At 37.9% G+C, this 27,117-nt stretch overlaps 1 protein-coding gene across 1 annotated transcript in view; it reads right to left on the minus strand.

The window, feature by feature from the left end:
• Nucleotides 1-27,117, minus strand: part of JADE1 (jade family PHD finger 1) — a 163,515-nt gene that overhangs the window by 113,657 nt on the left and 22,741 nt on the right. The window contains exon 5 of the mRNA XM_065062064.1: nucleotides 25,065-25,223. The gene's annotated coding sequence lies outside the window, so the exon portion shown is untranslated. The remainder of the gene's footprint in view (nucleotides 1-25,064; nucleotides 25,224-27,117) is intronic.

The raw sequence follows: 27,117 nt of genomic DNA on the forward strand, positions 1-27,117 counted from the left end.
AAAACAATTTTATAGTGAATTGCTTTCACAAAACAAAATAGTACTGTACACTACCTGTAAATCTAAGTTATGAATCTAAGCCTATCTTGTGCTTAAGCACTTCAGCCAAAAAAAAGTATTGCCTTTGGCATATTTGTGCATTTCAGAATCTGTCTGTATTTTACAACTGCAAATGCATGGCTCCATCTATCTCCCAAGTTCCATATGCTCAGTTGTACTATGCTGGGCTAATGTAAGAAAATAGTTTAGTCACCAAGAAAAGAATCCCAGTGTAGAACATCCAATTCTCAAAGTTATGACTGACACAAGACTCTCTCAACCAAAAGAAACAGAAAATTAGCTGCTACACCTTTTAAGAAAATCTATTTCTACTAAAATTTCGTATTTTACTGAATAGATCGCTGGGAAGGATTCATTGTTGATCTTTCAGAAGCAGAGAACTTTTTTTTCTTCAGTTTCTATTTTTCTTTAGTTATAGAATTTCCTATCTACCAATCACAGGAGAGAATTTTTCCATGAGCTCAGTATATTTAGCTGAGATTGTGGGTAACTTAACTGCAATCTTAAGCAGCTACCTGAGAGGCAAAGCTCTCACAGAAGTAATGGACTATGGCTTCACCACTTGTAGAAGTGCCCAGTGCACCAGCCATTGCTGCTATGAATTAAAACCTCTTCACATAGAGGACCTCGTGATGTCTATAGGCAAGAACCATAGAAGCCATGAGTCTGTACAGGACAAGGTATCTGCTAGCTCAGCGCCCACTCTCATTTCTGTTTCAGCTTGTAATTCCCTTCCTGTGGGGCAGAATGCTATTAAAACTACATTTGGAAGGCACAGCTTTATTCTAAGAAGTTAGTATTTTCCCGAATACTTAGTGTACAAAAAATATGGGGATCCTACTCATTTGTCCACAGGTTATCTTCTTAATCATATGTGGTTTTTATATGGGTAACAAAATAAGTAGCAGATTCCTCCTTCTTGCCATAATTCAAGCAGTTTAGATTCTGCAGCTAGAATCATAAAAAAAATAATTTCATGCTGAAAATCAGCAACATGTCTAAAACGGTGCTTGTTTCATGTAGTCCATTAAAGATGCTGACAGCTATTATCTGACAGTGAAAATAACGGACTTAGAATTAACCAAGCATCTCATAGTTCAGACTGTTAAGGAAAAAAATGATGACATTTGAATAGAGAAAGCTTCTCCTGAACCTTCAAAAAATCCTACCTAATTTAGCAATCAGTAAGGTGTCTGAAACACTCACTGGACAGATCTTTACTTTTGGATGCCCCACACTAAAAGGTAGACTGTACATGCTAATTCTATTTAAGTCTGTGCAGATACATGAGAGGAAGACTACTGTTTTATGAGCCAATGTAACTCCAGCAATGCAGAGTTCCCAGTATCTGACCAGAAAATTTTGACACTGGACTCAGTTAGCCATGGACACAGTAATGCTCCAGGGTAGAAGGGGGAAAACTGGGAGAAAACATTCACGAAAACCATCCATGACTCTTCCACAAACTGTCAGAGGCAGCAAGTTTTCCACTCACCAAAGGAACTGTAAATCCATTGCTCCTTCCTGGGTGCTTCTGCAGATTGTGGAAGAGCAACTGGAGTACTGGGCTCTGTACCTCCAGTCAGTTATTGAGATGTGGGGTTTGTGGGCACAGTAGGAAAAATGTTTCTGTTTGAAGCTGTTTCATCAAATTGCTGTTCACATCTATCTCCAGCCATTGCAGAATACTCATCTTCCTTCTTTCAGGCTTTCTGCTTCATCCCTCCAACACCTACCATCCCTTTGAGAAACTTCTGCTGTACTATGCTAAGGCTGTTGAAACATGGTTTATTGACATAAAGGACCTTGGACCAACAGAAATTCCTGATGGACACAGGCAGGAGGTGCTAGTGTTGAAATAGCAGAGAAGGCTGGTTTTCACAAAGGGAATAAGACTTGAAAAGTGGTATTGGCTTGTAGAACTATATTGAGATGATCCCACATAACTAATAAACTGGGGATGCACAAGAAATCTACCTTTTCACAATGTAGAAGGGCTTGTGACAGTCATAATCTCTGCACTCTGGCAGTGCAGAGACTTGGCCACAAATTGCAAGTCACCAAAAAAAGGAAGCAGAAGGCATGACCATAATTCAGTCAGCCTCTGATTTCCAAGCGAGGCTGAAGGATGAGCAGGAGAAATCTACTACATCCTTTGTATATGATGGAGTATGCCTCAGAGAAGTGCAGACACTTCTACAGACGTATTAGGCACAATCTCTTCAGTACAGAGATTTCCTTTTCAAAGAAGTGCAGCTCTTTGCTGCCTCCTCTGAAATATTATTATAACAAATGGCCAGGATAGACCCTAAAAATTCTCATAAAACAGAAATCATAATGTGAAAGCACATAGCCTTCTCAGTTGTCAAGTTTTCACTGTTAACAGAGACAACACCAAGCACTGTGTGGTAAAATTTGCTATAACGAAGGAGTATTTGAAACTGTATCCCTTAGAAATTGATATCTGACATTTTTATTGAAATGAGATGTGTCATCTCTAAATTTGCAGTTACTTATACTAGTGGAAAATCATGTCAGACCTGTAAAAGTGGAAAGTCTTAATGTTTGGAATAAGCCCTGTTTTATTCTCATTATTTACAAGTCAGACATACAGGTGAGCAGACAGATTCTGAGATTGTACCAGAGAATATATCTGTAGCTTCTTTCAAAGTCAGGATGAACTTCAATAGTGAGATTTCCATTGGAATACACAATGCCAGTGTCCTGAAGTACATCAAATATGAGTTTTGCACAGTGGAATGAATTTATGCATGTGCTTACATCTAGGTGTGTACTTTAGGGCTTTGTTGAATATAGGTCTAGATATTTTAGCTTATTGAAGATGCTTTTTATTTCTGCAGATCACTAGTAAGAATTTCATCTGAACAGGTAGTTTACATTTTTCCGTATGTGGGATATTCTTGTACATATATCTAGATAAATAAATGTTTTCCCCTGACTTAAGTATGACAGGAATACGAAATATTGTCCTGTCAAAGTATATTTTAAATTAATTTCTTCTGACTACTATAAAAATATCCATTTAAGATCTTTCAAGAGCAACATGTGCTAAAATTCCAGATAGAAAAAAATGAGGAAAATATCTTATTTTAATTAAAAATAATGCAATATTTTTCTCTTGAGCAGAATCTCAACATTTAGTGACTCAAAGAGTATGTATTAATGAAAGGGAAACTACCTAATGTAAATTGCTGACCAATCACACATAACAATGATCTACATAAACCATCTGGTAATTATTGCAGGGAGCGCCATTAAAATGGAAATTTCTAAAAACAGCATGTCTGAAGCATTTCACTGAATCTGCATATTTACTGTGTCTTAATGATCTTTGAATGACATGTTTCATTTGCACCTAAAAATGATATCCATATATCTACAAATGCAATTTAATTACTACCTTTGCACTTCCCATATAACCTATGTATGAAACCAGAAAATCACCACAGAAAATATATATGGATGGATGACTTTCATTGTTCTTGCCGTTAACACCTGTAGGCTGGTTTTTGCACTGACACAAATTGGTGTAGTTCCACTAATTTCCACAAAAGTACAGTTTTTGCCAGCTGAGCAGCTAGCCTTGTTCTTTTTGGTTTGTTTTGTTTCAGTAAGCAGATGGAGGCAATTTAAAAATACAGATATGATATGAGACTTTTTAGAGAAATTATTAACGTTGCATTATAACATATTTGTGGGTTTAAACGAAACTGTAAAACCTGGCATCAAAGTAATTAGACTTCATACTTAGAGTGTACTCACTAGTTTTGGACCTTGTAACAGATACCCCTTCAACACGAATTCCACCTTCATCTCAGCCATTCAGAAATCTCTTTCATATACCTGTTTCCTACAGCGTTTGTTGCCACAGCTTAGTTTCCGTTCCTCTCCAGCTGAAGTCACAGTTAATGTCTGGATTGTACTGTGGCTGCATTTTCCTCACAAGATACAAATTCTTGGGTAAAGCAGGAAAAGCTCAAAACTGTTCTCAATAGTGAGGGAGGAACTAATAACTCAGGGAGCATGACATTTTTATTAAGCACCACAGTCCCGGTTTCTTCAGGAACCAGCTTTAATAATTTGGTTGTACATTGCTCTGAAGGGATTAATATTATTTACTTATAAGCATGGCTTGGAGCAGGACTGCTAACACATCCTGTACTCTTTCATCAGCTCTGCATCAGATTTTGGCTACACATAATTCAGAAGAATCATCACAGAGTGATTTCCCAACTATCTATGCGCCTCCAAGCACACGCAAGGGAAAACTACCAAGCATAAAAAATGGCCTTTAATATCACAGTACACCTTTTGGGATGCTTCCCTAAACGAATTCAGAAAAGCAGAGAAGCATTTCTGTCTGATTGTTCAGAAAAATATAGCAAATTCTACACTTTCATATATAAGACCAAACCGGGACCATCTTCAGTATTAATAACTGCTGTCCATATAATCATATGTTGTCCATAATCACTGCTGTCCATAACCACTTCTTATTCTCCATGTTTTGTTAAATAGTTGATAATATTCCTGACTGCTGATAGTCAGAGGATGGCAGACTTTTAAGAAAGTTGTTACACTTCTAAATAGTGCATTAAGATAGAATATATTAAAATGTAAGTGTTCTTAATGTGTTGTTGATAAGTCTAATCTTATTTAAGTTATAATTTCAAAATGCCTTATAGAAATAACTAATTTTAAAGACACATCAGCTTCAAACTCTTGCAGAATCTTTTAAAATACTCTTGTGAATTAACATCCACAGTTATGAAAACTGAGTAGAATAAGTATTTCTCCCTATTTTTAATTTGTTTACCTTTTTGTTTGATGATCAGAAGGATTCATGCCTACTAGATTTTGGTAACAAGTTTAAGAATACACACTTTTAGCCTCTTTAGGACTTACAATAAGTGACCAATCTCCCATTGTCCCAGAGGGAATTCAAGCAGGAAATTTATGTTTAAATGTCATAATAAAAATATTTCTCATCCAGTTGGATGCGTTTGGCACTTCATGTAACTTCACAAGCACAAAATCTGAACATGCATATGCTGTAACAGCACCAAAAAAACCCCGTTTGTACCAGTGCAGGACTTCAGCATCCCCTTTTGCAATAAAACAACAAGTCTTCATTCAAGATTTTCTCTTGAACAACAATGTAACTATACAAAAGGAAGAAAGGGTGTGCAGACAGGACTAAAGCTGGCAGGAAAAGTGTATAACCAGAAGACGATAGGGAGAGATCAAAATGTTCCCTCATACAAAAGGGAAGAGGAGAAAGTTATCCTTGAATGAATAACTGTCTCAGGCATTAGAAGTAGCTGGTCTCAGCCAAGAATGAGAAAATCAGCTGTGGCTGATTAGCAAACAATTGCCTCATTTACATGAACTCAATGTACTGCAGAGAGTCACTCTGGTGATTAACTACTTTGGGTCTGCTGCTGATCAGAAAAAGTTTTCCTTGACACCTGATAAACTAGGTAAATATGGTGTAGAGATTATAATCTTGTGCAATTTTCCATATGAGATAGCCAGAAATGGAAGCAATATTGTCAGGTCAAAAACAATGGCTAACGGCAACTGCTGCTTCTTTGTATTTCCACACAGATACAGCCAGAGCAGCCTCCTTTGGGGCTGCAGCCTGACACTGAAATAGGAACTTTATAAATAAAGGGCATGGCTGCTTCCTGAGCAAATCAGTAACTGAGTGCAGAATGATCCATGACATTACAAATAACTAAATCAATATGCAGTTATCATAACACTGAAACACAGTGTTAATGCACAACCTGTGGAAAATAGGAAAAAATACAGAAAAATATCATTATAGGCCTCCAGAATTAGTACAGCTATTAATGTAGCTAGTTCCATTTCAGCAACGAAGTATTTTGGGATGGACAAGAAGGTGAAAATGGTTGGTTTGGCTTGAGCCAATATGAGAGCTTAACAACACCAAAAGGGAAAGATCCTGCTTTTCTTCCCTCCCTTTCATTCCCAGCCACAGGTCCTTCACCACTGACACTTCAGATTCCCATGTGTGTGTGTACACACACACACACACAAACACAAAGAGCTGATTCAACTCATGGGTCTGACAGAAGACTGTTTGCATATTTTTTCTGGATCAGAAGGGAGAAATTTCTGTTTTTCAGTAATGATATACAACTAAATTACTAATTTGTTTTGAGCCATATCATTCAATTTCATCCCAAAGGTGTACTTACATGAGATAGTGGCTTCACTGAAATGATCTGGGATAAAAATAACCCTCTCCAATGTGAATTTTTAAGCCAGATCCTTTCAGCGATCCAGTCTACAATTTTTCCTAAAAAATATTATATTGGCAGAACTGAGGAGGCAGACAATTTGAACATATGACTGGAAACAAGCCATCAAGGGAAGGAGACAGACGTTTAAACTGGCTTTATCGGCAAATCCGGCATCGGGCAAACCTGCACGTTTAACATCCACGTACTTTCAGACAGTACAGAGTTCAGTTACTTCACTGGTGGCTTACCTCAGTGTCCATTCATTACTCACTTCTGCAAACTAAACTTCACTAGTGACCCTTCTTTTTCCGACATTGCTTACATTGGGAGTTTTCACTGAATGGCTGAGCCAATGTAACATCGTTTTGCTAGTGGAAGTGACAGTCTTGCTTCCTTCATTCACTTCTTCCTTGTACCAGTGACAGCACTCATGTGAGCCCTGTCAGAGGTGCTTCAGCTCCCACCAAATCAGAGAACCATTCACCTTTTCGCTGGATTAGTTTTCTCTGGTTTAGTGAGTGGAACTGTCTTACAGTAGCATTGGACAAACACAATAGCCATCATCAGGGAAGCAACAGAAATGAGTGGCCAGGAGAAGGAACTGGAATGGACCTTTCAGTGGTAGCAAGCCACTAAACCAGTTCAACCTCAGAACAAGAAAAACAATGCTTAACCCTGACTGAGAATAATAACCAATGGTTGAGTTATTGTTTGCTGTAATATTTGGCCCAACAGCTGAATTTAGCAGTTTTTCAACTTCCTTGTTTTCTAGATATAAAGGGCATAATAAAAAATAACTGCAGCAGGAGAAGCCCACCTTTTTTGTAATGAAAGCAATACACCTGCACTGTGACAGGCAGTAGTATTGCGGAATATAATTTGTGTCTTTCATAACACTGTTGGTAACAAGTACAGTGATATAGCTAAGAATGTGCTTTTGACTAAAATCGATACAGAAGGCTTTATCAGATGGAGATTTCTCTCCCTGTCTCCTCACTGAACACCTTGTGATCTCTAACTGTCTTCTAGGACACACAAACCTCCACTCACACCAAATGTGTGGTGGCTCTGGTCCTCTACTAGGAAAAAGGAACAACACTCCTGGCCATGAGGAAGGGAGGGCAAACATCTCCCTAAAAGCAAGACAATCACAGTGCTAATACAGACCCAGCCCTGAGAGGAGGCCAAAGGAAGAGGGAACAGAGAAAAGGCAAAAGAGCACAGGCAGGGGCATGGTTACGCTTGGGGCCAGACCGCACAGACTGTGATAGAGCACAGCCAAATCCAGTGCCGCAGATACAATCCTGACATGGCACGAACAGTTACTTATATTGTGTACATTTGGAATTGCAGTATCACCATATATCACTATATGCTATAACCACCCACTGCAAGGATCCTTCAGATGTTTTTTTTCAAGCATGACAAATGCATTCATCATTGGCTGGATTCCGTCTGAAGGATATGGGAGGATAATGGTCACACAAAACAACACACAGCTATTGCCATTTTAACAGCTGCAGTTTTACTTTCATTACAGCATGACTCCTCTAGGCATAAAGAATTAACCTGTTTGAATTGTACCCTGCAGATTTTTCTCTAAATACAACATGATTTTACATGAGCTCTATCTGGATTTTTTTTAAGTAGAAGGATCAAGCAAGTCTTAATCTTGTGAAATTTTGATGTTGATCCAGGTTAGTACTAATTATGCCACAAGCATAACCATCTGACTTTTGTGGTACAGCAGCATATTGTGTGTGACTACAGCAAGAGATACAACCAGCAGCCCAGAATGCAGGAGTGTTGGTAAGAAAAAGGCAAATTGGTCAAATGAGTATTTTTCAGACCTATTAAATATTTTATTTATTAGTCTTATGCACTTCTAGGAAAGCCAAATGTAGCCACAGGGCTTTATTTTCTTTTAAGGACATCCTTTCCTCGAGTATATTTGAAGAAAAGTGGATGTTAAGCACTCGGCAATGAGCACTGGATGGCTCCGAGGGCTGCAGGCACTCGGCAGTGCAGGGGGTGCTGCCACCTTTCGGTCATTTTCTGCGAAAAAAACAGTTTCCGTATTTTTAAAACCTCACCAGGGCAATGTTGTTTCTTTTTCCACAAACTCCTTCTGTCTTGGAAATTCTCTTTCCCTTCTTTTAACTGAGAGGTATGGAGGGATATTTGGAAGGATATTCAATATCCTTTGTTGTACTTTATTATTACATCTTTTTCTTGGTTTGCAAGTAGTCTTTTTTTACAGTGCTGAGGCTTGGCGTTTGATTAACATGAAATAAAAACATATTATTACAGTTTTATTCAGACACACAACAACACTGCTGTACATGACTGCGATCTTTAGATACTGCTATCCTGCACAGAGCTATTAAATATGTCCTTCTTAAAATAGGTGCCACAAATAATAAAAACCAATAACCCTGCTCTAAATCACAGAACTGGAAACCACTATCCTAAGAAACTGACAACTTTCAGTATGATACAAAAAGCTGCCAACATCCATTCAGTTCAGCAGATATTTAATGCAGGGGATTGTTTTTCTGTTGTGATAAAGAGCCAGATCTTGGATTCCTCTGAGGTCAACAGGAATTCTGAATAGAAAGGCTCAGGTCTGAACTTTTCAGATTGTACTTGCTGCTTCCCTAAGCGGATTACTGAATTTCACTTGACTTCATATCTACATGTAAGATTTAAATACAATTATTTTTCTAAGGAGAAAAGAAAAATGCCAATTCTGAACATTTCTGAACATCCTGCTCCTTCAGCTGAATGAAATAGGAACGGAAGGAGAACAACACCTTAGCTGTCAGGCAACAGGAGAGTAGACTAGTATATTTATTTCCATCAGTCTAAATTATATAGTACTCAAAGTGACAACTTCTCTTCATCTCAGGGGTTACACCACTTCAGGGTATAGAGATATGTAAGAAGCAGATTTGGGTTCTTTCAATATCTGTTTTTTCTCCTACATTTAGTTATGAACTTAAACCCTGCAGCCAGAAAGACACTGTTCATGTGAGGATTCCCCAGGGTACAGGGCTTTTTTTAGTTTAGTGTCAAACATTTTTGTGGATTGTTCTCTTTCCTCAGAGGGTAAAAGGTCAGGGATTACTTTGACTGCTGCATTAGACCCTTATGGTTAGATTTTCAAAGCTGTGCTTGTGTTGGAAACAAAAATCCTGTTATTGTTACAGGATTAGTGCACATAACTTTCCAAATGCTGCTTTGAAAACAGAGCCAAGAAATATTATTTGTGTGTACTTTCTGGAATTAATGTAGGCTGTGGTTATTGGCCAGCTTTCCAACAGCACTGTTACATACACAGCTTTTGATATACTGTCTATAGACTCTTATTCAGACCTGTCTGGATTTCTTTAACAGTTGGACATTTAAAAAAAGGAATGACAAGACATCAGTTTCAACCTGCATCTTCCTTTGTCACAGGTTAATACAATTTGTCTTGATTCTGTTAACACTTTTCTTGCCTTTTTTCAATTTATTCTAAGGCATTAAAAAAAAAAAACCCTTAAAATTAATAAGATAATCTTTGTTTTGCTTAGTTTCAGTAGAAACTTCAAACCTGCGCTGCAGTGATGGAATCAACCTGATGCTGGCATTGCCAATTCCCCAGTTCCTCCAGCCCAATTAAACTTTTTCTCTTGTTCTGAATTACAACAGGTTTAGAATCTTATTACATTGTACAAATGCCCCAGGTGAGAACTAGTTTTCTTCTGTTACTGTACAGCATCTACTGCAGAGTGTTAATTTCTAATTATAAATGCTTAAAATTGTCCTCTGCTTGTATATCAACTTCTAAATGAGAATGAGCCTTCTAAACATTGTTTTAACCACTAACATCATTAATAATGGTCTTAACCAGGAAATAGAGGAAAAGAAAAATTGTGTCTCGTGATGGAGAGAACATCTATTTTCTCTACCTGATTGCGCTGATGCATGACATACATCGCCTACACAGCACCACCAAACTTTTGGCAGTTCCAGACATGCCCAGTGACACATCACTGCACACCTGGCACAGTCTGAGAATCTACAAAGCCTAGAATTCGGGTAGCACCTAAGCAGGCATTTTCAGGATTATAATTTTGGCCCTAAGTGCCTAATTTTGCATTTGGCATACTACAGACTTACATACCTAGGCTGCTTTGATTTTTATTCCTGACATTGTGATTCTCCTTTTTTCCATTTAAACAACAAAGTCGGAAGCTAGCTACCATTGGTTTCCTGTGTACCAGCAGGATGAGAGTGCCTTAGCTGGAGAGTAATTCACTCACCTGTGCTGAATCCTTGATCTCAATCGCCCTCTGGGTGGTAGAAACCTTTTCCTCCTAACAATCATGGTAGATCCTAGGAAGGCTAACCACCTAACACAGGCACTTGCCTTGGAGTGCCTTGAATTAGGCAGTGTGAAAAGCACCTGAAGTTACAAAATAATGCCTCCCTTGCATGGGTAACCCAGCAACATTCCATTTTTATAAAAGCATCTTCTCTGATACTGTCATGCTCACATCATACAGAGAGCTGACATGCAGTTGATATAAAACACCACTTATCCCACAAGCCACGCTGCAACTATTTCAAGACTAAATGTATCACTGACCTTAGCTTTCATCTTCCTCTTTTGTCAAAATTTTCTAGGATTTAAATATAATCCAACTAGAAAGAGCAGAGATTATTTCTTCAGTAAGTAATGATAATTTCTCTTGTGTTGGTGTGGTATGAATACAGACAGCATCCAAAAGTCTTTCAGCTGCTGATGTAATAAAGTTATTTTTTAGTGTGATTAAACATCAAATAGTTTTAAAGAACCCATTTATAAAATTTGAATTTCAAATGCTTATTTCACTGCTGAAAATCTTGCATTATGTTCAGACAGCTGATCTATAAATCCTCCCAATCCTTAAACTGTACTGGCCAAAGTGCTATCATTCATTAGATGAGGATAGTGACTACCTCATTTAAAATGAAGCCTGGTAGATGACAGGCGGTGGAGGGGATATTTTCTAGTGTGACATGAGCCAGAAATACAGTTACCTAAAGGAAATAACATTGAGGGGAAGTAGATATTAGACAGGGAAAATGCCTGCATGATGACGACTGTGCAGGAGGCCATTCAGAGCCTCTACACAAGCAATATTTCATACATAGTCTTGGCTACAATCCAAGACTATACACTCACACACACATATATATGTATTAAAAATATACAGCCCATCCTGGTATATAATTTAAAACATAAATTACAAATCCTTACATATATTAATCCAACAGTTATGGGCTGCTTACTATGAAAGTCCACTGTTACATGTTACAAGAAACAGTATTATTTTACTGTATTGTTTAAACACATTTAATCTTGTGATGTATAGAGAACTCACGGTGTAAATCTGGTTCTTATGTCTCTTTTGGCAAGCAGTAGACATTGCTAAGGGCTTAAATCCTCTGAGGACAAAGTAATGATAAAGTTCCAGTTCTTGCAGGTTGTACACATGCTTAAGTTCTTGCATACAATATAAAGTCAATGGGAATGTTCACATTACTAGATTTAGACAAATCCATTAAGTTGGAAGAACTAGGGATAGAAATAGTTTTATGACAAAGTGGAGAAGAAGGGTCTGTTAAAACTAGACATGTTCATCATAGAAACTGGAATAAAATCAAGGACCTTAAATTGAACAGATGCTCCAAAGTGATACTGAAATATAAACAATAGGAGCGCTCAGGATTGCTGCAGTCTGGTATTTGTTTAAGCTTTTACTTCCTCTATCTTTGCAGTTGATTTTCACCTAAAAAAAAGGAGAACTAAAAGAGTGAACTCAGTATATATTTTTAACTAAAATCTTTTTGAGATGAAGTAGGTGTTTTTGAATTACTGCTTCTCTTTTAGTTCTAGTGCATAACAGAACACATTTGCAGCACAACTTAAGGATATACATAAACACGTTATGGCTGCCTACCTGTATAAATGCCATGATAACACACGGCTGTGTTGGTATGGAATGTTAGTGTGTTTTGCTGCCAAGACATCCATCCGTACAGCCTGGCCTAACCAAGGGCTCTTTCAAGTGTGCGACAGCAATCACAGATAAGGTTTCTAGAAGGGAACGGGCCAGATATATTGGAACAGCTTTGCTCTCAGCAAGGTGGAATCACCCTCTCCTGGAAGTTACTATGGAGTACACCAGTGCTAAATAAAGGAGATCATGTGCAGCATATGCAAAGGCCTAGTTGCACGTTATCGATCATGCCTTTGAGAGTCACTTATTTTATAACAGCAAGCTGAAGGGAGTAGAGAAGGGCAGAGGACAATATAATTATGTAGAGCAAAACGTGAAGTCTTCAGACTTTCTTAAGTAAAAGCTTGAAGGTGTTTGGTTTTCTTTGATTTAAAGCGGTTCCTTTTCCCATTTGAATTTTCTAACCCTTTTCTTATTTTTAAAAAGAAACAAACAAATAAGAAAGTTAAACCAGACTTCAATAATACAAAGCAAAAAAGCAAAACCATAGGAGTGAACACAGAAAAATGAGAAAATGAGAGGTACTGCTATAACACCAAAATGACATGAGTGGTGTGACATGTTCTTCCAGTCCCCATGGATAAGGCAGGAAAGAAAAGCTTAGCTCTAACTCAGTCTGGAAATAAGAGGAAAATGCTTTCAGTTACCTTTTGATCTTGTACACATGGGGATTAGTGGTACACTGCCTCCAAACAGGCTTTGACCATGAAATATCCTTCACAAGGATGATTAAAATGTATATGAATGGTTACATTTTCTTTATCCATTCTTTGATGATTGTTAGGCTCGAAGCTTTATCATCGCTATCTTTACCATCCATTATCAAAGCGAATTTGGGATAAGCTTAGACAAAGTTGTAACCAAGACAAATAAAAACCTTTGTTTAGCACCACTAGGCCCAAGTTTCTCACTGTTATTGGAAATGATGCAAAAAGCATCAATGTTCAGCAATGACAGCAGAGGGAACCTGTAGCTTCACTATGGAGCTTTGAAAAAGGTACCAGAACTGTTTCTAATACCCAGAACTCATACGAATTAATACTTTACTACGCAAATAGTCCTATTGGTTGAAAAGTTAAATGAAGAAGTATCAGGCATATTTCCTGCTGACAAAAATATAAACCTATTTATTTCTCTTAAAGAGGTTGCCAGGTAAAATGATAGTCAGATTCAATCTAATATTTATCATTGAAATCATATTGTTTAGTACATTCAATTTGAGACCAACCCAGGTGTTAGGTTGAAACAATCACATAACATAACCCATTAGGGGTCTGTTAATGCAACGAGACTTCCATGAGAAACCCTCTATCCTGGTGGAGATATCAATGCTCAAATACTGCTTTACTCACTGTTAAAATGCATCCCTCTCACACAACAGGTATAGCAGTGGTTTGAGAGAGTGCAACAGACTGTGAAGAAGAATAGGTCATCCATTTAAAAGCGAAAATAGTATTTTGAGACTAATTTAGTTAGAATTAGGTCAGGATGGGGGGAATCAGGCATGATGTAATATGCACTCAAAATTCTTAACTGTGCTAGTGACCACCAGCACCCATCCAGGTGAGACTGAGCACATGTTTCCAATCTTTGTTCCTGGTTTTAACAACCCCAAGAGTGCATAGATCTGCAAAAGCAAAGCGTCAGGCGAAAAGCTATGCTGACTTGGAATAAACATCAGGTCTTTTTGTTTGTAAAATTTCAACAGTATATACCAATTGTTCAGTTGTTTAGCAAATGGAACAAGTAATTTCCAAGCTGGGGAGTATTCTTTCTCTCTTCAGATATTTCAGCAATCAGAAAGAAAGAACTGAAGCATTTTTTGCATCGTAACATCCATATGTCTCCTTTACATTGTCTAGAACAGTTCTGTTGGCATTCAGGAGGCATCCACAATTAAGATATGGGGTGCCTCCTGTCAATTATTCGGATGCATTTCTGCCCAGAGTGCAGCAATAAGGTCAAGAGAAGTTTAGAATTTATTACAGAGAAAAGATTGCTGCTGTGGGACCTCTCTGGCATCGGGCCCCGAAGAGCAGCAAGCAGCCCCTGTAACTGCTGGTCGACAGAATCGCCATTGTTCTCTCAGGTTTCACAGCTGCAAAGGTTGCTTCCTCTTCCAGAAAGCAAGAGCTCTCCCCCCTGCAAAGCTGCACAGCAGCTCCACGACAGGAAGGATTTTTTCTGTTTGCATCTCATTTCAGGGGAGGTGCTGGCCTTGTATGCTCTTCACTGCTTACATTGCCCTGCCCAGAACCAATTCACTTGGCCTGAATAGCCCAGTGGGTCTCAGGTGGCTGGGGTTTGATACAGCATTTCCTCTCTCCATACTAGTCTTGATAAAAATTATTTGAAGAACACGCCTCCTAAATTATTTAACCGTTATTGTTATTATTATTTAATTAAAAAATAACTTTTGCCTTATATATAACAGTTTGAAGATAGGCCAGGAATATATGAATTAAATATTTTAACCGTCTTCCTTGGAGACACTTGCTAGCTCTTGTCTAAGAGGATTCTTCATCTCACAGTTTCCTTTAATGGAGAGAGCTTAGGTTAAATAATGTTTCCCAAACTTTTTAGTAACTCGATACGTTTCCACACTTGAATTCCCCCATGATTCCTAACAGGAATCTTCTGCAATTCCCAGCTGATGACAGTTGGAAAGGCAGGATATTTGTGGCATTAGGAAAGTACAGTTTGAACAAATCTCTGGAGTTTAAAAAGGGATCCATCCATGCTAGGAAAGGGGAGCTGTGGAGCTGGTCTCCTCAGCCCCTGCTATGGTGCAGTGCCATCTCGTGGGCCCCAGCGGTTTCCAGCAGAAAGCAAAGGAGGAAGGAAGGTGGAAATGAAGGTGCAGAGAGAACAGGTCGTTTCAGCAAAGAAACTAAACCCCGTTTCATCTGCTATGTTCCTGATGCAGTAGAGCATTCAAAGAAACTTAGAGACAACTGATGACTTAATTACCATTGCACATGTTTATTCTTGAGTGCCTTCATGGTCTTTTAAGGCAACATATGTGAAATCTGGGTGTCACTACTCCAGAAAACTGACATATAAAACGTGAAGATTTGGCCCAAAATGTGAAGTTCAGTAACTCTAAATAACAAAGGCAGTAAAAAAATAAACACTAAAATCAAAGATATCTAAGAGGTTAATATAGTCCTTCCATATAATTACTACTGTGTATTAATATTTCCTCGTAATTTTTCATAGAATCACAGAATCATATAGTATCTCCAGTTGGAAGGGACCCACAAGCATCACTGAATTCAACTCCCTGCCTCTCACTGGACTACCTAAAACTAAACCATATGCCTAAGAGCATCATCCAGACGCCCCTGGAACTCTGACAGGCTTGGTGCTATGACCACTTCCCTGGGGAGCCGGTTCCAGGGACCGACCACCCTCCCCCTGAAGATCCTTCTCACAGTGTCCAGTCCGAACTTCCCATGACACAGCTTCATTCCATTTAATTAATACAATTTAATGCAGTTTAAAATAACTAATTTATCCACAAAACAGGCCTGTGAACTAGGTACCAGAAAAACCTAGAAAAAAATTATTTGTTTTGCTTCACAAATTGTGTGGTCTGAGAAAGAAAATATGCCATTGTGTTTTTTCTGATGAAGTGATTTCATATTATTTCCAAATGACCCTATTCCACTCCAAGGGGAAGTGAAACAACTTTGATTTATAATGATTTAAAATCACAGACTTGCATTGGAATGCTAACCTGTCATGCTTCTGAACTCCCACTTCGGCTGTGCACGGGCACTATTTTCTCAGTCCAGCAAGCTTTTAGTTACTATACTTCCCAAAATAAATGCATCACTAATTGGCAATTACTAAAACAGCATCCAGTCTGAATCTAAGCTTTTGCAATAAAGTAATTTTTTTACAAATATTATCCAGATTAATAACTACTTTGTTTTCCTAGGCAGATCACAATCTCCTTTACTGCTCTAATTACTTTTTTTTCTGACATGACTGGAAACTCTTTTGCTAAAGGAAATGTATCTGCCTTTATTAGATTAGGATTTGGCAGCAAACTCTGAAAGATTACAGTCTATCGTATCAGATGACACCTTAAAACTTGAAACACCTTAAAGCTTAAAACTTTTCACATTCCTTTAGTTACACATTCTAGAAGGGTTCTGCACAAAGTCTCACATCTGAATTTTAAAAATGCTCGTTTTTGCTTTGTGTCTGACACTGAATGAGTACAAAGAACTCTGGTGTTTTATTTTGTTAGAAAAACTCAGCTGTTCTTAGAGTAGAAAAAAAATCACAAAAAATCACTGAGTTCCATCAAGGATTTATATGTTGCAATAAAATTCACCTTCTTGAGAGAAGGTACACACACTCCCCATAAAATGCAGGAAATTCAAGCATTCAAACCAGCAAATTTAATGAACTGCCACTTATGTTCCCAGTAAAAGATGCCAAGAAACAAGAGGATCTAATCTTTGTCACCTCTAAGGAGTTAGGGGTCTATCCTTATTCAGGATTCTCAGCTACTGGTTCTCTTCTAGAGCTGGTGTCTATGTCATATCAGCCCCTCTCATTAAAAACAAGAGAGAGAATTCACAGCATTTCCCAATTTGCAATACTTGGTAACTTAAAGGTTAAAGTGTTTGCTTTTGTAGGGAAAGGTGCATGTTTGAATTCCTCCTCTGAATAAACTGAAGACTTGAATTCTTCCATGACTGATGTGAGACACCTGTTCTTCAGGATTCATGATCAATACCATTTTCTCCTCTTTCTCTGGCTCCAAACTAGAGAACAAGAAATTCAAGCCCTGTGCTCCAGGAAAGAGCTGTGACTATTATGTTTTGGGGGGGGGGGGTGCACACGGAAAAACTTTAGATGTCTTCTTCCTACCTGTTTTTTGCGCAGATAGATCTAAACCCCATGCCATTAAAACAAACACACAAACCCACAGCCTTCATGTAACATTTCCAAAATTCCTTCACCTGCCCATATAGTTTCATTGCAAGCTGGTTTTGTGGACATTCCTTACACTAGGTTCCTTAATTTCTGACAAAAATAGAGTTGAGAAGGTTTTTCTCTCTGTTTTTCAATGGAAAGACTTGGTTGTCAGACACAGTAAGATTTTAAAATGCTACTCCAATCTTAGAATATATAGCTGGCATTGACAGAATGTTTTATGATGCGATCTCTCTATCCTACTTCCAGTTAAGATTAATAAAGTCCTCACCTCCCCTTTGGCCTCCAGATCTTATTCCAGCCAGAAATCACACCTTAAAGTAAGTGATCCTGCCAGATACTTCATAGATTCTCATGACCCATGAAAGTGGCAGGTCTGCTCCATCACAGACCTTCCCAAATGCGTTGAAGTGAAGCAGGAAAAATAATAGGTGTGTTCATCTACACATGTGAATATCATCTGGTGTTATAATTAGCGTCCTTCATTTCCGGACAACACACATGTAAGAATGTGGTCTACCCTGAAGTTTCTAGAAGTTTCTTTTTGTATGCTTATTCCTGCACTACTGCAGCCAAATGACATAATTATTTCAATAAGACCTATATTTTAAAAAATCATTCTAATATATATGATGAAATATTTTAAACAAATTTCTGAGCATTCTTACGCTATACAGCACAATGTGCAGTGCCTTTCTCTGAAATGCATGTAATTCCAGAAGTATTCACATAATTAACACAATGTTTTTTAAAAGCAATCTAGTGGGGAAAACAAAAAACAAACAAAAAAACACAAACCACACAAAAAAACAAAAACCCCAACCAACAAGCAAACAAACAAAAACAAACTCAAATGGAGTAAACCAGGAAAAAATTACCAGAGATGAGCCAAAGTGCTTGAGGGACTCTGGCAAGCAGTTCTCTTCCATTCAGGCTGGCCCAGTGATGGGACTGTATTCAATGCCATGTATGACTGGCAATTTTAAGCACAGTATGACAACGCAGGCATGTGTTCAAACAACTTTTTGCGTTACTCTGCAAAGTGATTTCAAATCTGTATTTTGTAGGCTTTTTTCCTTTTTCAAACAGTAACATTTCCAGGATATAACCGACTTAGTGTTCTACACTGTGAGTTAATATTCTACATTTCCAAGGGGAAAAGACTGGTATTTTTGCCTTCAAGATTGTTCTAAGAAAACACCTGCATTTAGGATAAGAAATTTTATAGAGCTATGAGATATTGTCCAGGGTACAAAATGGAAATATTAAGAGTTATATGCCATCTGAGGCCGAAATTAATGTATTTTAAATTTATTGTTCACTCTTACACACATGGTATATGTTTAATATAATTCTCAATGCCTGTAGACTTCTTTAAAGCATAACTGAGATAAATTTACTGTCAGAAGAAGGAACTGTGTATTCACACAGGAGTAATCACTTTTAGCCTTATTCCACATTTTAGCCTGAAACCTAGTGAGCATTTTCATTGCTGCCACAGAGAAGCTGACATGAAGAAAACACCTCTAATTGGAATCCCATAACCTCTAACTTACTTTTAACTTAACTCTAGCCATTATTATGATTACACTGTAAAAAGAACTGCTGGAAGATCAATTACATCTCATACACTATCAACCAAAACCGTGTAGCATGTTTTCTCATGCCAAATTTAGCACTCTGCAGCAGAGTCCAACGTAACAGCCCAGTCCTGCTCCCATGACAGGGCTTTTGTCAGGCAAATGCGTTTGAGGTCCCAGAGCCTGACTGGAGTCATTTGGGTTCCAACACAAAAGAGCCACATTTCTAGTCCTACACTTCCATGCACACCTGGAAATCACAGCTGAGGCACAGTGCACCTAATTTTTGCCAGGGCAACATATTTTAGTAACAATATGACAAAATATTCTGTGGTTTTAAAGAGCTTTACAAAGGATAGGGAAGGATGGTGGTGCAAAACAGTCCTGTTGTCCTAATGGTACTCGTCCTTATCTAATTTCTCACATTTGAGATGAGAATTTGTTATAGGATTTTGACAGATTTTGGGGTTAAGATGCACCTTGTATTTTAGCAATGTTATCAAAGTAATTCTGCCTGGAGGTCTTCACTGTTTCATAGATTCCACCCACACTCAGATGTTGTTCTGAACTGCTCTCAGTTCAGACAAATACTGCCTTTTTGGTCTAGACCTTTCACCTCTGAAACAAGTTATGCTGTTTACATGCTAAAAGCTCCTTCAAACTAACTACAGTAAATATCCTTTAACATGATCAGAAATGATTTCTTATGATTACTCTGCTGCACAGTGTGAAAAATAGACATTTCTGTAGAAACAAGGTTATTATTTGCTGTGACTGAGTTTAAGCCTGATAGCCTTGGCTAACACACAGGACATGCTGTTATTTTATCTTCTTCATTCAGACCAGAACTCTTCCTCTCCTGGGCCAGAAGCATATACAGTTGGGCATTATTACTCTGATTCTGCCTACAGGTTTCAGAGTAATCTGCAGTGCATTTTGCAAAATATAACATTTTTTATTACTGAAGCCTATGGATTATTTTTCAGGAACAATTTAGTTCAGTTTCTTTTTCCTGAATGTTATTGACTGAGGTTATTCTTCCTTTGTTACTACTGATTGTCATTGTATGGAAATCTTAGATTCTTAGTCTTAAAAATTTATTTCCTGTTGCATTGCTGTGAAAATAACGATCCTGTTATTCCTTAGCGCATAATAAATATTTCATTATCTTCCTAATTTGCCTGCTTAAATCTGTACTGTAGTAACATGCTTTCTGATTTTATACTTTAATTCATGTACCTACAGTATTTGAAAGCCCATGATTGTTCTACATAATATCCAATTACAAAAGCGTCATGGCCAGGAAATGAAGTAAATTACATTGAATAAGTTCAGAACTCCTGTTTGAACTACATTGGTGAAATACAAGTGTATGCATCTGTCTCTGGCAATGACAGAATAAGTCATCTTGTAAATGTTTACAGTTACCATTTTAGTGACTAAGTTTAATTTCTCTATTAAATACCACTGGCTTTCTCTTGCCATTTTAAAGGAGCCCTGCTTCACAGAGAACAGAAAACCAGGAAAAACTAAGCAGGACACTGAAGTCATCTCAGGGTTCTGCTAACATTAGAAACCACTCGAGCTTTGCTCGAGAGCTTTGCTCGAGAGACTCTTCATGTATTTATAACCCTCTAGTTTACAGTTTCCTTCCATCCACTCTATACATGGCCAGCCTCCCAAATGAATGCAGGACAGACACTTTGGACCCCTTATTTGCTGACAGTGAGCTGTCTGATGCAAGGACCTACACTCCAATCAGGTTTGAAAATGACCTTGACAAAAACATTTATCATGTAGAAAAAACTATAGAAGCAGCCTGCTTAATACTATTCATAAAACCAAAACTACTGGAAAATAAGGCTAACAAGATAAAAGTAACTTAGAGCCACTTCAGAGATGAGAGGAACATTTGGTTTTTGCACAAAAAGTGCTGGTTTCATTCATTAATAGAGTTCTACTGAGTCCCAAGGCAGAACTTTTTGGGCCATGTACTCAGCCTTTCCTTAAAGCCAGGTGAAGGCATCATTTAATCAGAGATGCTGCACAGGTGCTACCTGCTCAGGTGATCTTAAGCAATGTTATGACAGTGATAACAGTAGCTGCCTTCTCCTCCCAGCGACTTCATGCATGTCCTTTCTACACTTTTTTCACCATTCTGTGTGGTTCCTGCCTTTTTTGAAAGCCACTGTGAGCAAGAACAAGTTTAAGTAATGGGACTAGTAAAGGTCAATGCGTTGGTCCTAACAGCTTTTTAGTAGCAGACAGAATATAAGGCAAGACCCAGGATCATGTGACTACAGTGAAAGCCATATATTGGGTTCTTTGGCTCAGAAAAGTGACCTGATTTGCCAGGGATGCTTTTGGTGTGTATGTTTGTAGGAGCATGCTCCATCAGCATTGTATCTCAAATGGTAAAAATCTTCCCTCACTTACATACAAGTAGAGTAATTTTCTCATCTTATTCATAAAATAGTGCAATATTATTCATGCTGAGTAAAAGCTTGTTCTTAAATGGGCTTGACGGAAGAGTTTCTGTTAACACCTCCTCAAAGGTAAGTTAGGGCTTACAGCAGGAATAAATCAAATGCCACTGGACCATTTTGTACTTTGTTAGGAATAAGATTTTTCTAGTTTATTCATCATATCAAAACACTGCTTAGTTAAAATAATCCCACTCCCTTCTAATTGCAATGAGCCCTCCTCTTAAAAGCTGGCTTAGTCAGTTGAATTTTCTAGTTGTATCTAGGTGTCCCTTTGAAAAGCACAAAGTTCCTCACAATAAGACTAAACCATTATGGTATAGAGCAGATGGCACCTGAGTGCCAAAATTCAGGTTCTGAAAATCCTGTCCCAACAACTGAGCTACCAGGGCTATTTTTTTTCTTTTTTGTAAGTTATGTTTTTCATGCTGTGAAGAATGCAGCAGTGTTCACTGTCAGCACGAGCTGGAATGACTGAGCCTCCACCACTCTTGACGTGTGCCCTGAAGGGAGTCACTGCTCTCTCTGCCACACTTCCTTCAACTGCACAATGAGCATACTGTAGCACCTTCCTCAGTGCAGGGATGGAAAAATAACCAGTAAACATGTAGAATTTCTTGTGACCCTTAACTATACACTTCTAAATTAGAAGAGTGACAGGACTGGCAGCCTTTTTTTTTTTTTTTTTACTACAGTAAAATTTAAAGCTGTCAGAGAAATTACTAGAATATATTATTTATTGTTTCATTTTTCACTAAACATTTGTCAATTACCCATTTCTGGAGGCAGGTTTATGGGAGAGCGAACATCTCTTAAGACTGGGCACCCAAAAGGCCTCCAGCTTTGTGAAGAGACTAACTCAAGGGAAGACCAAGAGCCTACACCACCAGCTGCAGGACTGTGTGCAGGTCAACAGAAGCAAGCTCACCACTTGGTACTGCTCCGAGCTTAAATATTTCAGAACCAGTTTATGAGTCACCTATGATATGCTGTCTCCTCAGTCTGTGCTTCATTCATAAACAGATGGGCTCTAAATATTCATGAAACAAATTTTTCAAAACCGACTTGTAACTTCATAACCAAACACTAACTGGATAGACCTCTGCAAAAATATAACTGAAACAGATTTATGGATGCAAGTGTAAGAAATATTGAACATAACATCATAAACCCTGATTAGACATTTTTAGAATTATGTTCGAATTTGAAAGACACTTTTAAATGACATCATGGCACTAAATTAACCCAGTTTTGCAACAACATTTGACAAACCTTACTAAATTGTGCTTTATTGTGCAAAGGAGAAGATTTAAAAGATTAGTAGTGCTTGGCAGGGTCAAAAAGCAGGCTCTACTACAGCCTAGTGAAGAGACCTACCACATTTTAGTTCTTTTCCCATCTCCAGTAAGGAACTCCGAGCAAACCAGAAACACATCCTATTTATTCCTTGTCTTCTAGCTTACGGAGAATAATAAATCATGAGGGCAAATAGTTTCCTATATATTTAACAGAACAAATGGAACAATATACTGGACACCTCTAGAAAGATTCATAGTTATTTAATGTTATTTACCAAGAAGCTGAGTCTTTCTGGTTCTGCTAAATGATGCAGTCATAACTGATACATGAATAACAAAATCCTAACCTTGGCCAAAACAGATAAAAGAAAATAACCAAGAGATCTTCTGGTTGTGCTCAGAAGGAAGGATAAGACAAAGGCAATGTTATAATCCACAACCTTTTGAGGGCTCATCAAGCACGTAATATTAAAATAAACACCTTGCTCTAAGGAAATGTACGTTATGCTTCAACTCAAAATATGCTGAGAGTCAGAGCTCACAGGGAAAGAAGAGTTAGAAACTGATTCTATATCACTCAGCTCCTTATCCTTACAGAGGAAAGTGATTCTGTAAGATATCAGCCAACTCTGTGAAGCAGGAACCATGCAAAAAGCTGCTAGAGTGGGGTCCAGGGATGAGGTGAATGCTTTCTGCTTTTTTGGTTGGTTGGGTGGGTTTTAATTCATAATGTTCTTAAAAGTATATTTTCATCATGTTCCTTTGCAGCCATCTTATTTTCATTTAAAGTCCCATGGAGCCCAAATGAAGGGCTCTGTTTTCAGGACTAAAGGGTACTTAGGTTACCAAATAAGGTAACTGGAACCAGATATAAATTAATTGTTGCCTTAGTTAAAAAGAAAAAAACAATAACAAAAACCCAAAAGCAGAGTCTATGTAGCAGAACAGAAAATCTGAGCTGCATCATATCCATAAAACACTGGCATTCTCATTTTACAGTCATCACTGCAGCAAGAAAGAAATGTAACATTCTAACTTTAGATGTTGTTTCTAACAAAAGATATCTTGTTGGAGAGAAACTGCACAAGTTTACATCCACAGCAACCTCAGTAGTGGCAATTCTAGGCTGAAAACAAACAAAGATCTGAAATGTAAAAAAACCTCAAAAGGAATATAAAGGCAACTGTTACACCACAGCATGCAATTGCTACTATATGGTTATTTCGACACATACAAAGTACCCACCATGACAGTATCTTAGATACGCCTCTGAAACTTTCTAGGGTAAAATTTATTTACGTATATTGAAAAATAAAGCACTTAACATTTAAAAAAAGCTAGATTTAGGCTGGTGTTATAAATGTTATTCTCTCTTTATGCCTTCCCAACTTATGCACTAACAGAAGCAGGGCACCCCACAGCAAATAATAGGCTATCATGTAATTGTACACTGTATCATAATGTATTCACTCTAGAAGGCAAAATTAAAGATACATTTACGTTCATGGGAAGAAAAAAGCAAGTAATAATGGTGGATTTTAGAAGCTGGTATTTGTCAAGAACAGAGAATTAAAAGGCTTTTAGCAAATGGACTTTTTCTAACTGGTAAAAGTGCCGCATTGATAATTTTCCACAGTCACAACTCCAGCACTGGTATCAATAATGGAAGTGATGTTAGAAGTAGAGCTCAAGGCACTGAGGCTCAAATTGCTGTCATCACCGAGGAGAAATGCTACGTCTAATTGTAGGTTCTCAAACAACCAGCTAGGCTGATTTAGTCTGATGACCCATCAAGATTCAATACGGAACTTAGGCAGGATTTTCTGGAAATAGTCTGCATATAAATCCTTAATATGACTTCTGGAACACACTGTTCAGATCTTGTCCTCTTTACATTCAGTTCTTTAGTTAATTTTTGTAGTGTCTTATGGAATTTAACAAAGAACATATTGAACAATCAGAAGATGTAATTTCATATAGGTTCATTTTAGTAGAAACACAAGCATACTGAGATCGAAGAGGACAACTCTAATAAGAGCTTGTCTTCACAATTACCTGAGTTGTCTAAGTTTCAGAATGAAAATAAGCTAAAGCTTTTCACTCAGCAGGTTTCTATTCCTCGTTCTAGTAGGTGATTAATTTAAATACTAATAATCAACTTTTATCTTAGTCCTGTTGCTGCAATAACAAATTGATTTTAAGTATTATTCAAAGGGTACTTTACAGATACTGACCTACTATCACCCCAGGCTGGGAGTATTCCAATTGTATATTTTGGTTCATGTTTATTTCCAGTAATAATACTAATTACACTACTCAATAAACTAAATTGCAGGAGATTGGAATTTACCTTCTAAAATATGCAATTCCCATATGCAGCCACTGGATGGACTTACAGACCCAGTGAATATTTTTTTGATTGTAGACCAGATGTATAATTAGGTGAGCAACTGGGAAGAACTTTCCCTTCTGGGCAGTAGGAGACATTTTCTGTAGAAAAGGCTTGAACCTAAAAAGCAAGGTACAAGAAGGGATTTTAGTCACTCCACTTCAATCAGTCCTTATTTTTCAACACAATTAGTTTAAGAAAAACTAGGCTGTAGAAATGAAACAAACAGAGTGATAAGAAAATTAGTTTGTAGGAGAACATATAGGTCAGTTCCAAATGTGATTATTCAACATTAAAGTTTTAGAGTAAAAGCACTAAAAATTGTACTGAAAATAAGGGGGGGTTTTTGATAGCCCTGTTTGCAAACAGAAGTAGATCATATATATTTAAAGTTTTGATTGATTTTTAAAACATATACTACTTTAAAATGCTCATATTCTTTAAGAATAAATTAGGAAAGTATTTGCTTTACCTATCTCACCTTTTTCTGGAATAGGAACCTATGAAAGCTTGAATCACTCTGCATAAGTGTAAAACAAGCTCTGTATTGAGTATGATCATCCATTAATATAAAAATTTTATTTCCTTTCTTATTACAACTGGCTGTTGCAATTGCCTCTGAGAAAGCATTATACTTAACTATAATAAAATCTATTCAATGCACTTTTATAGACCAGTTACCATTTCAGCATATACAGCAGTGACAAAATATATATGTGATTCCATACCCTTTGTTCTGTTGTTGTGTAGCTAAGTAGTAGTTATCAGTTGCAGCAGGAAAACTCAGTAAATCCACATCAAAAAAAGTCCAAGTAAACAGGGTTGCTGTGGGGAGTACTAAAAGTATACATGTATGAGCCTAGGAAAAAGAAGAGCTGTTGCATAATCTCCCTGTACCTGTTGTTCTACATCCGTGGGCAGTGACAGTGACTAACATGGCCCCTCCATGCCCTCTCTATAGATACACTCAATTACAGGATCTAAATGTGGATTACATGGTTTTATCATTTTATCTGACTGCCATCACCTTATTCTGTCCCAAAGAATTTAGAATAGCACTAAACCTAACTATAGCTGAGGTTACTCTGCATGCCTGAATTTCTTTTGTCATTGTACTGTGAAGGTCATATAGAGAGTCTGTGTGGTGAGTGAGCATCCTCTGACTCTATTTGATTGCATGGGATAGTCTTACCAGGTATCTATTATAGTCAGGACGAATGAGATACAGTTCAAAACAGCATGTGAGCAGGGAAGCGAGGCTGGGTCAGCTTCAGTGCTACTCAGTATTGCTTTCAGTCCCCTTCTGGAACAAAGCATGAAAGGACACTATAGGCACATCTCAGCTAACAGCCCCATCCTAATTCACTTCTTAACCACCTACAACAGCAACTCTGTGGATAAAACAACACTTGCAGAAAAATCACTCTGGATTTCACCAATATTTTGCTGCTTTCTATCCTATTCTGTAAATTCCTGTTATTTTCTACAACAGCAACCAAGCCTGATATAGGGCTCAAAACAAACTAACTTAGCAGCCACATTTAAAGCTATGCATGTATTTTAACACCATTCTAAATCAGGAGCTGATATACATTAAATAAGTGCCTATGACGACCACACAGGCCATGGAATAGGATGGAATGACAACTCTTAGGATTACAACAATCGTGGTGCCCATCACTGGACACTGGCTGGAAATGCATGGAATGTGTCTCTGGCATGCCAAGGCTCCTGAATGCCATGTGCTGTCCTGGCCTCATATGGGGGAATACCATCTGGCACACAACCCCTGCAGCTGGCACTTTAGGCTCCTCTCTCTCCCTCCCCACTTCCCCCCACCTCTCTGACAACTACAAATACAGTGATCTTGCAGGAATGAAGTCAGGCTACAAGAATATTGAATGACTGAGTCAGAGACTAGGAATGGGGCTGGCAACTCTAGAGACTGCCTAATATACGTAATTGCCTAAAAGAAAAATTGTGACAAATCAGGTTCTCCTGAATCTCTCACTAG

Source organism: Columba livia, chromosome 4 (genome assembly GCF_036013475.1).
Source record: "Columba livia isolate bColLiv1 breed racing homer chromosome 4, bColLiv1.pat.W.v2, whole genome shotgun sequence".
NCBI lineage: Eukaryota > Metazoa > Chordata > Aves > Columbiformes > Columbidae > Columba > Columba livia.